Raw genomic sequence first — 12518 nt, 5'->3', positions numbered from 1 at the left:
TTCCTCTGGGACCTTATCTCAGATTACACCAGCTCCTACCACAAGTGAAGAACACCTTTCTTTGACCTTGACATTACTGGAATAAATGTTTAGAGGCATGTAAAATCTCAAAACAAACACTCCACTCCTTGGGGAACAGATAAGTGAACCAACACGTGACCGATTCTCACGCACATTCTGCTCTCACTGAGCAGTTGTGAGTGGCCACAAAAGGAAAAACAGGTCATGCTGCTGGTGTGCCTGGTGTATCAGTGAGCAGGTCTGTAGGTGAATGCCTTGACATAGATGCAGTTTGAAGATACTGGGTTTTCCAAGGAAGCCCTGAACCTGATGCAGAAATCTTGCTAGAGCTTTTGAGCTTTGTGAAAAATTCAGTTTCAAAACTCACCTTCCACCCAAAAAGTATAAATGAATTTTTGCAACCAGCTCATAAAATCTTCCCATTGCAACACGGTGACTCTGTCTTGAGAAAGACTTTTTTGGAAAACTTTACTTGGGATTGCATGCTTATGATCAGTAGGTGTACAGTCCTTATGTGAACCACCTGTTATTAAGAAGAGCCTTGCCACTTCCCCTCATCAGGTGGAGACAACAGATGCCTAGCAGCAGCTACAGGTGTGCAATGCTCGCTGAGATGTCCAACTTCATGGAGAGATAGGAGAAAGAGGAACTGGTCAAACTGGTTCTGGAGGCCCCGGCTCCCTGATGCTGGTCCTGTTCAGGCAGGCTGTGAAGCCTGGTGCGACGGGGTGGCTTCCACTGGAAAGAGCCTTACACTCCAATTTTTTTAATTCTCTCTCACTCCCATTTTTGTCCTAATTCCTTCTCCCCTTTTTATAGCGTTGTGTGTGAAAGAATACAATACTGAGCACTGCATTGGAGGGAGGCCCCGGTTAAACTGGCTCCAGATGTGCTTGAACTGGCCTGGCTGCGTGCGCTGAAGAGCCAAGCCTGCCTCTCGGCTGGGAGCAGGCACCCATGTGCCAGGCGATGCACGTGGCTGGCTGCCACAGTTACTAACCTAGTATTAACTGCATTAATTGTGGACATAAACAGTGTTTAGTGCCAAGCATGTCACAAGCTGATTATAAAAGCTGTGGTGTAGGCAGAGTTTCAAATTGTGCTTCACTTTTAATTTCCAGCGCCCTTCCCTCCCCTCCTCCCCCCCTCCCCCTCTTTTCCCCCTCCCCCTCCGAAATTCCTTGAATGTGTCTGTGTATTTACCAAAATACAAATGTGTACCGAGCGGTAGAGCTATCGCGTTGTAAATACTAGGAGTACCTGCTAATGGCCGGGAGCAAATTTTCTGCAGGCGCCTGGAGTCAGGGCGGGAGAGCCTGCAGCCCCCGGCAAGGGAGAGCCCCCGGCAAGGGAGAGCCCCCCGCCACCCCCAGCCTCCCGTCCCTTCCCATTCCGTCCCGTGCCACCCGCCGCTGGGAGCAGCTGACCTACTTTTTCTGCGTTTCTCCCCACACTGCCCCGACCCCTCCCACGCATGGGGGCTCGAAGGCTTTTAACCCTTCGGAGCGCAGCAGCAGCCACGGGGCTCGGAGCCGGGGCCGCGGGGATGCTGGGATGAGTGGTCGCGGGGATGCGGGGATGCGGGGATATGGGGATATGGGCCCGCGGGGCTGCGGGGATGCGGGAATGCAGGGATGCGAGGCCTGGCCGAGCCTTCAAGTGGGCTGTGCCCGCAGCACCTCCCGCTGGACAGTGCGCGGACATGGACCAGCCTCGCCGGACTGAATGAACCACGGCTGCTGTCTGCTCGCCTGATGGCCTGAGCTTCCTCGGGACTTAGCTTCCCATGATTCTTCCCCGTTTCTCCCATTAACGAACCTTTAACAAATAATAACCGTAATGAAATACGAAGTACTTAAAATTCACAGAAATGGCGCTGTTTGCATTTCTGTACTATGCAGCCCCACCTTTCTGCAAGGGACAGGTCATCAAAGCGTTTTGAAGAGGCTCTGCCCTTTGTGGCTCATGCTCTGGCACTTGGTGTGGGAAAGGCTGTATGATTATGGTGACAAAACTCGTCTGACACAGCATACGCTGAATACTGGCTTGGTGTGAAGAGCACATGTAAGTGCTTTGTATTTGATGTGCTTAATGTGGTCAAATAGTGCTCGGTATGATATTCAGCTGATTAATTGTAACTCACTTCTGGATTGCGCTTTGCCTCCCTGTGTTTTTGCTAAAACAGTGGGTTGTCTTTCGTCTTTTCAGAAGAATATTAGAGGAAAAGACCCTTAGCTGCACAAAAGTCTGGAAAGGGGGAAGATAATACTCTCACATTTTAAGATACAATACTCTTTCTAGAAAGGCCAGGTGTAAAATGTTCTGAAATAAAAAATTTGCCTTAGGTGCACACCTTTTAACATGCAAAAATCTTTGCTTGCATTGAAAAGCCTCCTGGGTTTTAGTAAAGATTGCAAGACAACTATGCAACTTGTCAGCAAAGCATTTCCTCAAATATGTAAACCTTTCTGAGTATACAAACAAATTGCATTCGAGTACATTAAGATAATGGCATGGTCACTTTGTCCGAAAAAGTTAAAGTTTCCCTGGTGCAGCTGGTGAAACTTGGAACCGTCAAACTGCTGGGAAAGGAAAGGAGTTTCCCAGCAGCATGGATTACTGGGTCTGGGACCAATGGGTGTCCGCGGAGTAATCGAGTTCTGTGGTCACTGTGACCGTGGAGTAACAGCTGTGGGTCACTCCTTTGGCTGTTTTTGAAGGATGGTGGGGATGGGCAATTAACCTTGTTTCTGTTCTAGAAGAAGGCCACTTACACTGGTGGTGAGAGCATTATCTGTGTTTTGAGAATGTGGTTAGCTGTGCTCCATTGCTTTAACACATTTCTACTGAGTGGCCATTGACCTATTTGTAATCTGTTTCACAGAAATTTTATTTTGAGTGTGGTAAGCGGAGAGTTGCAGGGACATCTGGGCATGATCTTCCCCCTCCCACAAAGGAGGCACCTTCAGTCAAGCTTTGGTATATCTAACCGTGTTAGATTATCCTTGGCTAATGTCATACTGTCCTGCCGTTAAGGGTAATAAATAAATAAATCCCCTCCTGACTGTCAGATCTTTCAGCAGCCTTGATAAGAATAACTGCCAGGTGTCTGTGATAAGGCTGTGATCCTTGGCAGCACTTTAGGGTACTGTCCATGAGGAACTGCTAGGGTGGTTCTGGGGAAAACTGGATTTTATAGAGGGATTATAGGTATTTATTTGATAATCTAAATGGGTCAGGGTGCTGCTGATTCCCTACTGTTTCAAAACACATTATGAATATTGGGTTGCAAATGGCTGTCACTCAGAAGTATAAATTAGAAGAACTACAGGGTAAAGTCCAGTGAAACTCTCTCCCTCCTTTGCAGTTGTCTTTGAGCAACTATCCTGGTTACCAGATGGTTCAGCTGGGGTTTGTTTCTCTTGTTTGTTTTCAAAGTGATGTATGCAAGTTGCAGTGAACAGTGATATTAAGGGACAAAGAATTTGCACTTTACACAGGGAACAAATTTTAAGAATCCATCAAAGCAGAAACATGAAGATTCTGCAACTGTTAGGCAAAACCAGCTCAGATTTAGTGACCAGTTTACCAAGTGATTTTTTGGGATTTTTTTAAACAAAAAAATGAAGTGTTTCTTTACATCATTAATGATTAAGTCAAAAAGTGAGTAATGACTGCAAAAGTTGGTCTTAGTTACCGAGTTCATAGGATACACTTAATAAGGGGAATTTTTTCCATGTTTTTAGGTTATGCCAGAGAATCTGTGGTATGGGAAGTAAAAAAGATGTTGAATGAGTGCCACCAAGTGTCTTTCTGCAGAATGTGAAAGCCCAGGTCTTATGTGGGAACAAAACCAAGACTGCACCATTAAGTTCTATAATTTTAAGTGAGACATCTCAGAGGCAGTGAATTCTGTTAGAGTGAGAGGAGTTATAATTGTTATTCCACTGAAGCGCAAGAGCTCTTGGAAACTGATAATGCAAAGTGCAAACTCTGGGAAAGCTGATAAAGGTGAATATCTATGGTAGGGGCAGAAAAAAAGAAGACAATGCTGGGTATCTATCCAGTTTGTCTCTCTGTTCCATTTTGCTTATCTTCTGCGTGAGTGCTCAGCATTGACACTGGGCTGTCTGTGTCTGTGCTGTGCTGCATCAGATGATGGTGTGATACACCTTATCTCTCTTTAGCAGGGCTAAAGTGTCACAGGACCTCTTGACAGGTAGCATATGTTACAGGTCTGGCTGTTACCAGCTCCATTTTGGCCCTTCTTCTGCTACTCTTGATCCCAATGTTGACCATTTTAATAGCTGCTCTGGGGGCAAGGCTGAGACTTGTGTGAGCACCAGAGATTCAACAAAAAACAAGCCAGATGTTGGCAAATGTCCTCCAAGATGGTTTCTGGCTTCCCTGTGGATTGAAAGTTCCTGAAGGATCCTTAGATTTTCTGTTCATACACAAGATTTTGTCAAAAGAAGGGAGATTTATATCAGCCTTACCACTTTCTGAATTTCAGTTTGATTCAAGAAATAGATACACAAGTATGTTGTAGCTCGAGTTGCATTTCTCTATGCTGCATGTTGGGGCAAAAGAGTGATGCCAAAAAGCCATTTTACATTGCACACAGTAATAGCTGCTCCTTGTCATGCTGGAGTTCACTGAATTTCCACACTGCAGCCAGAAACCACGTCCAAAACAGCTTCACAAAGACTTGTAGTGGGTAACAAACTTATTATCTCTCCTCAGAAATCTGAAGTGCCTTTTGTTCTGGTTAAACAGCAGAAGGGGAGTAGACTAGGACAAGGGTCTAGCCAAAGACACTATTTATTGCAGGGTTTTGGTTACGGTTTTATTTGGACAGAAATAGTTTAGGTCATGAAATGTGCTGAAGCCTGCATACAGAAATTGAACTTTTTTTTCTGGAATATATTTATTTGTAGGTAAGCTGATCAGTGGCACCCATTAAACTTGGAGGAGTGCCAGGGAGAAAGAAAGCATCATATATTTTGGGGACTCTGGGCAGTGAGTGAGCAGGCACAGAGTCTCTGTTTAATCAGGAGCCCATTGTATGTCTCAGGGCCTTTCCACACAAGTTAATGGGTGAACAGACTTCTGCTGGTACAATTTTTCCATTGTAATATTCTTTGTTCTGCTCTGTTTTATTATTTCCCTGTAAATTAACTTAAAAGAGTCAGGTTTGCCATTGTCTGAGTACGCTGTGGAAAAAACTCGCCTTTGAAACAGTGTACAACTCTTCTTTGTGTGATGAAGGGTGGAACTGCAAAGTACAGAGACAGGCATCAACATATTGAACCAGAAGTATTTGGAAGGACTTCCACTATATGGGTGATGTATATTTTGTGATACCTATTGTGTCTAAACTCTCAAGTGATTTGCTCTCACTACATGTAAAATCTGTGCTGCCGATTTGGTATTTACTGGTATGCTGGGATACCTAAGCACCACTGTGGGGTGTGCTGGGTAGCTAGAGTGCCCTCTGTGTGTGGGTAGGCAAAGCTAGGTGCTAGATACATGTGAACAAGATGAAAAAGTAACTTTGGAGGCTCAGATAAATGTCTGAGTTTTCATTTAGCCAAAATTAACTTTCTTTACAGAACATTAAGTAATTAGCTGTCCTTTTCCTCTTGTGCCCTTCCCAAGCACAATAGACAAAGTTATCAGTATTCTTGCCAGTAATTCACCTATTATCTCAGTTTAAAAGTATTTCATTGTTTCAAGGACAGTTTTTAATATACTGGAGAATGTTTCTGTCAGGCTGTGATATCTAGGCATGATCTCACCATTCATTCAAGAGAAAAAATAAAAGCTGCTTCTCTAAAATGGCCAGCCTTACTACAGCTTTAAAAGCACTCTTTGGGGAGCTGAATAAAAGCAAATGGCAAACTAAAAAGTGTTGCTAAGGAACAAATCCAGATGCTTCCAGAATTTATTAAAAAAAAAAAAAACCAAACCAAAAAACCAAAACAACAAAGCAAAAATCAAACAAACAAAAAACCAACAAAAAAGGACATGAGGACACACACACTAAATTGGACTAATGATTTCCAAAAGGAAACTATCAGATAGATATTGTTCTGTTATCCAACAATGCTAGTTTACTAAATAAGGAAATAGTAAGAAATTGAGAGCTTTGAGAGCCAGTATAATTAATAAACATAAATGAGGAGGCTCTCCAGAGGAAAAGATTTGCACAGGACCTGAATTTGCAGTAAACATTCTGCTTTAATAATGTCCATGGAAAATCACTTAAACAAGTTGCACAGTTGATTGGACATGTTGTGTTGGCGAGAATCAGGTGGAAAACCCACAGTAATGGTGTCCTTTGACGCAAGGAAAGTTCGTGTTGTCATGACTACTAATGTGTGATATGTGCAGACATGCCCTGCAAGGCAGTCCCACGCTCCCAGCCACTTATCCCTAGCAAAAGATGTTCTCAGCTTCCACTTTTCAGCTATTCAATAGTTGTAAGAGAATGACCTCACAGCTGTAGCTATTCCCAGATAAGTTCCTCCTTAATGCACACAGCTTCAGGTATTTGGTTTTCTGTGTTGCCTATCAGCACTTCTTCATGTTTCTACTGAGCTTACCAGAGTAGAAAGCTAAGGAATATCTCTCAAAATGAAATGGCCAGTATGTTTTTGGTCTTGGAGAACATATGGTTACCTTAGGTTTTATTTGATTAAATAACATAAGAATACATTGATTTTGTGACTATTCTCCCCAGTTTCTATTAGTGCAATTTTACATTTATATATAGTTTTGTAGAATTTTTTTTTCCCAAGACAAATAGTGAATGTATTTTATTACACAGAATTACGTTAAAATGTAAAAAATTATTTTAATTAATTACATGACACAGAATTTCGCTCCTTTAACAATGAAAATACTTCCATCTCTAGCTAACAGCAACAATAAAAAACTGTTTATTTTGTTGAGGACAGCTTTACTAACACTGTGCTAATTGATGCTTAATCCAACTTCATTTGAAGTATTTCTGCTACAGGCATTTGGAATGGACTCTGAAATACTGGTTCATATGGAGGAAGATAGTTATTTTGACTTTTTTTTTTCCTAAGGTTTATTGGACGTCCCTTTGGCTGTAGGGTGAAAAAAGTTGGCATTCTTCAAAGAGTAGTTTCCTTTTATTAAAATCTGCAGTCAGAGAAACACAGCTTTCATTGTGCTTTCTCCTATCTGAGTCATGTTCTCAATGGGTGATTGATCAACACTTTGTCAAGCCTGGACATGATAAACTACAAAAGCAACATGATGAATGGAATTTAAAATGTGTTTCAAAACAGAGTTCCTTCTTTATGATCAAAATGAAATAAAATATTCCACCAGCTCCTTGGATCCAAAATAAAACTGCCAAGTTAAACATGACAAAGTTAATTTAAGATTATGTTCTGACTGCCATGTAGATATTGAAGAGAAAAATCAAACAGAACAAGACAGAACAGCAAGTGGACTAAGCAATGCTACCTTTGGGTCTCATCATTGCTCAGGCATCTTGAAAAGTGAAAAGTGACAGATTCCTGGACTGAAGTGTCTCTCCATCTCTCCTCGTATCATGTATCTCTAGTCCAGATCTATGTGGAGAGTGTCCAGAAGGAGGATGGGAGTTCTCCCTCCTTGAATGAGAGATTTTTGATTACTGGGATTTCCTTGTATATTCAGTCTTCAGGTTTAATTAAATGTTTCCTAATTATTTAAGAAATGGCACCTGAAGATATCACAATATTCTTCTTCCTTTAGATGCTTTTCTTTTCCCAGATAACAATTTTGTGTCTCTGCTTCACAAGGTGACACTTGCATTTACCTTCAGTCCTATGTGTGTTCTTGCAGTTTTAGACTACGAGCTTTCTGGGATAATTCCTTTCCCAAAAATCTCAGCAGCATGATTTTGACTAAGTATTTAAACATAACAGCACAGTAAATAATGAATAATGAACAGCTTTTGAAAAAATCTGTTACAGAAAAGTTGGATTTTAATGTGACTGCTACTTGAAATAAGGATGACAACATTTTGCAAAGTTACTGTCAGGAAAGCTACCAGTATGTAGTGGCCTGATAGCAACACCTTGTGATCAGTTCTGTGGGAGGGACCATTTCAATGGTACCCCTGGCAGAATCTCAATGCCGTTTTTCAGAATCCTTCTTCTGGTTGATGAATGCTGGCGTAGCACTGAGACACATGCTTCTTGTCATCCAACACACACAACCTGGATGTGCTCACTGTTCGATTGCATGATTAATTAGGTGGTGGGCAGGTCAGTGAGCTGCTGGAGTGATGGGGAGCCCCTGTGAGAGACCCTGCTCCATCTCCCCATGGCTGCTGCCAGAGCCACCAGCAGGAGGGATCCATCCGGTGTGTGTACAGGGATGTAGCTGGGGTTGCCTACAGCGCTTTTTGTGTTTGCATGAGGGCTGAGCATGCCTGTGAGTGCACCTGGCCCTGGGCTAGTGTCACCCTGACCTCCATCAGGCCACCAGCTCTGTCAGCCCCAAGGTTTCGTAAATCCTTTGAACGTCAACAGGCTGCTGTCAACAGGGAAAGTGACACAATACAAGAATTCCAAGATGTTTCAGATGTGTTCCGAACAGCACGTCTAAAAGCTTAAAAAAACAAATAGTGCCTGTTTATACATTTTATTAGGAATTTTAGATTGCATAAAGTTACTGGAAGTATGTCCTTGTAGTTTGATTAATAATATACTTTTTAGTAAGTGGAGTTTTGAATGAGTGGTGATTGTTTTCTTCAGTGTCTTCTCACAGGAGGCTAGTCAGAATTTGCATAGGCTAACTTAACTTTCCTGTATCCCAAGAAGATACATGCAAGGAAATCCTTTGATAAAGTTGAAATGAACATTATTTTGTTTGGTGGATACTGTTGCCCCCTGGAGGCCATTTCTCAGTTATCAAAATATTAGATCAAAACTTAAATTAAAACTTAGAAATGTTTGCTATTATAAACAAAATATTCCCTTTAGCAATTAAAAATATTGCAACTTTAATTAAAAGGGTTTATGAACTTATCAGAGAAATAACTTATTTCTTACTATGCTAATTATTTTTCTACATTTGCTGTTTAGATTTGCAAATTGCTAGAGAGTAAAATTTAATTTGTTTTTAAGGGAGATGGATATTTAATTTGAATACAGTGCTTGGGAAAAATAAGGATTTTGTGAATATGTGTGTGTGTTTTTTAAACAGTGTAATCAGCCTAGGGAGTGTGAATGTCTCCACATTTGCTATAGACAGGTTTGTATGCAATGCTCACAGAAGTTGCTCATTTTGCTCATAGAAGTTGCTTGTACTTTTATGGAAGTGCAAGGAAAAGTGCAAGGCTGTGAGTAAAGGCAGTGCCGGGCCTCGGTCAGGTTTTGTAGGGTCTGCATTGCATCTGGTTGGAAACAGCGCTAAAATTGAGGGCAGCTCGTGCATCTCAGAACTCTGTGTGCCCAATGACTGCAAGGGCTCAGCGAATGGCCAAACTCAAGCCTCACATCCATCTCCTTCTCCACTGCATGGCCTCCTGGAAAGGGAGCCCTGCTGGGCTTCGTTGTGGAGGCACACAGAGTGACCTTCGGAAGTGGAAACAAGATCCCTGCATTTCTGTGAAAAGCTGTCTTCATTTTTGTGTCTGCTAGAGTCTTTGGGCTTTTTACAACAGGTTGGTGCATAGCTATCTGCAACTGACTTTCAGCCTAGACAGCAACGAATGTCAGTCACTGGCCATTGGAATAAAATCACAACTACTGACCCAATTGCACTGTTAAAAATTAATTGGGCTGCTCAAGCAGAAATGTCTTATTTTATGTAACTACAAGATCATTTCTAAGTATTTCGTTCTTACTGGCATTTCTGAACATTGTTACTAATGTTTGGAATTGAGTGTTAAGTTGTACCTGTTAAATTGTTTCACTTATGTAGTTATTCCCTTGACTATGTTTGCAGTAGACTTTTTTCTTCATAGGTATAGTACCAGTCATCTGGTGTTCTGATTTCTGCTGCCTTCCAGAATAGCTTTGCTATTCTGCACCAGGCTTCCTGCTCTGGTGAGCACCAGCATTTCAGGACATAGCCATGCTGGCAAAGGAGTAATGCCACGCTGGTATAAAGAGTATCAGGGCTGTCAAGGGAGTAGAATAAGAGCAGTCCTGGGTACTGCTTCTCCTACGGATTATCTAACCTAAGGCTGATGTATCCGGTGATTAATGAGCCACACACCAGGACAGACTTCTTGTTCTGGACCTCTTCTTGGTGTCTGGCTGCTGCTTACCATCCTCACATCAATCCCATGTTGTAGAATGTCCGGCAGCTTTCTGAACAGGCACATGGAGAGCATTTGTTTCTCCTTGCAAACACATTGTCTGAAGGGTCTAAGTGTTCCTCCTTCTGTTGCTCTTTCTTTTCTTCCTCTCCTCACCACTGGGCTCAGTACTTCATTTTATGCAAAAGGTAATCTGTCTGTTGCACTGAACTTCATTAACACTTGGTATAAGCTGAGTAATGGCCTTTAAAACTGCTGAAAATCAGAGAAAGGGTTCCTGGTGAGGAGTGCAACATTTGGGCTTGAACTGGTTATTTTCTGCCCATAATCTCAGTACTACATGTAGTAGGTTCAAGTGTAGCCTATAAACAGGGTGCTATCAGTTCAAATTCTGGACACACTTGTGAATAAAGGTTGCACATAATCTGAGATGCCAGGAATTTGTAGTTCAATCTCTCCTGATAGGCTCCTAACTAAGTAAAAGAATTACAGTAATTTCACGACTATAAGGCGCACCCTTTTGACTAAAATTTTTCCCCAAACACGGAAGTGTGCCTTATAGTCTGGTGCGCCTTATATAATCTACAAAGTTTCGACATTTGCCACCCTGGAAGTGAGAGCTGCGAGGGGGGGCAGTGCCACAGGAGCGCCGAGTAGCCATGGGGGGGCAACCACGGGCAACCCCAGGCACAGGGAGCGGCGCGGGCAGGAAGGCAGGGGGCGGCCCCGGGCGGCCCCGGGCACCGGGAGCAGCATGGGAAGGGAGGCAGGGAGGCAGGTGGCGGCCCTAGGCACAGGGAGCAGCGCGGGCTGGGAGGCGTTACTACTTCGTTACTTTGTTGTGCGTGGCGGCCTGAGCCGAGGGGCCACAACCAATAGGGGCCGGCGGGGCTGCAGTGCTGGGGGCAGCGAGGCCAGAGCTGATAGGGGCCAGCGGGGCTGCGGCCAGCACGGGCCAGCGGGGCCACAGCCCAATAGGGGCTGGCAGGGCTGCGGTGCCGTGGCCAGTGGGGCCACAGCTGATAGGGGCAGGCGGCGCCACGGTGCGCCGAGCCGAGTGAGGGCAGGGCGGCTGGGCTGCCGAGCTGAGCGAGGGACGAGAGGCAGGGCAGTGGCACCACTGAGCTGAGCGAAGGATGGGCGGCAGGACTGCTCCACAGAGCCGCGAGGGGGAACAGCATGGTGCCACAACAGAGCTGCGAGGCAGAACGGCACAGCAGGAGTGCCGATCCGAGCGAGGGATGGGCGACATGGCAGCAGCACCAAGCTGAGCGAGGGAACGGCATGGAGGCTCCGCGGAGCTGCGAGGGGGAACAGCACCGCGGCAGCATGGAGCTGCAAGGGGGAGGCGGCCCCGCGGCTGCGCTGAGCCGCACCAGCCAGCACCGGGGGTGGGCGGGAGTGCCAGCACCCCCTGCATGGGGAGGGCGCCTGGGGCTGCCTTTGAAAGCCTATGCCGATCTGTGAAAAATGTTTCCAAATAGAGCCCCTGCCAGTAAACTCTCCGATAGCGGGTTTCCGTTACTAATTCGTTACTTTGTTGCGCGTGGCACGGATCTTCGTGGCAAAAAAAAAGGTGAGCCTTGTAGTCCGGTGCGCCTTATCTGATCTACAAAGTTGCGAAATGTGCTGGCTCCCGGGGGGTGCGCCTTATAGTCCAGGGCGTCTTATGGTTGTGAAATTACTGTACATTTTCTGCTGGTGGAAATGTTCAGTCTGTGACACAGCTCAGCAGTGTTGATAAAGTGAAAAGTAATTTTTGAGGATAATCTGATTATTTGAGTCTTATCAAATGAGATTACTTTTATATGCTTCCACCTTGTTTTTACATATCTCTTGCATATATTAAGTTTTAATACTTATATATAAACCAATATTAACAGTTTATTACTGTGCCTTCTGAAATTCTAGCTTTAGAAATCAAGTCATACACAGACAGAAAAGCATTGAGGATGCTCATTACAGCGAATGGAAAAGCCGGTTCCCTCTATTTCTTCCTGCTGGCTGCCAGCCTGCTTCTACGTACCTAATCTTCCAGCCAGAACCCTTCTTATGCTGCTGCTTTGAGTAGATATAGATATACATAAACACAATTTTAAAAACTCTCCCCTGCTCCTGAATGACCCTAGATGTCAAGTAAATGAGGTTACCCCGCAGTAGCCTCCTGCACTCTTACTACAGAGGTGCTGGTACAGCCTGGGCAGAT

Source organism: Catharus ustulatus, chromosome Z (genome assembly GCF_009819885.2).
Source record: "Catharus ustulatus isolate bCatUst1 chromosome Z, bCatUst1.pri.v2, whole genome shotgun sequence".
Classification (NCBI taxonomy): Eukaryota; Metazoa; Chordata; class Aves; order Passeriformes; family Turdidae; genus Catharus; species Catharus ustulatus.
The sequence above is the reverse complement of the archived record's forward strand: the minus strand, read 5'-3'. Positions refer to the sequence as shown.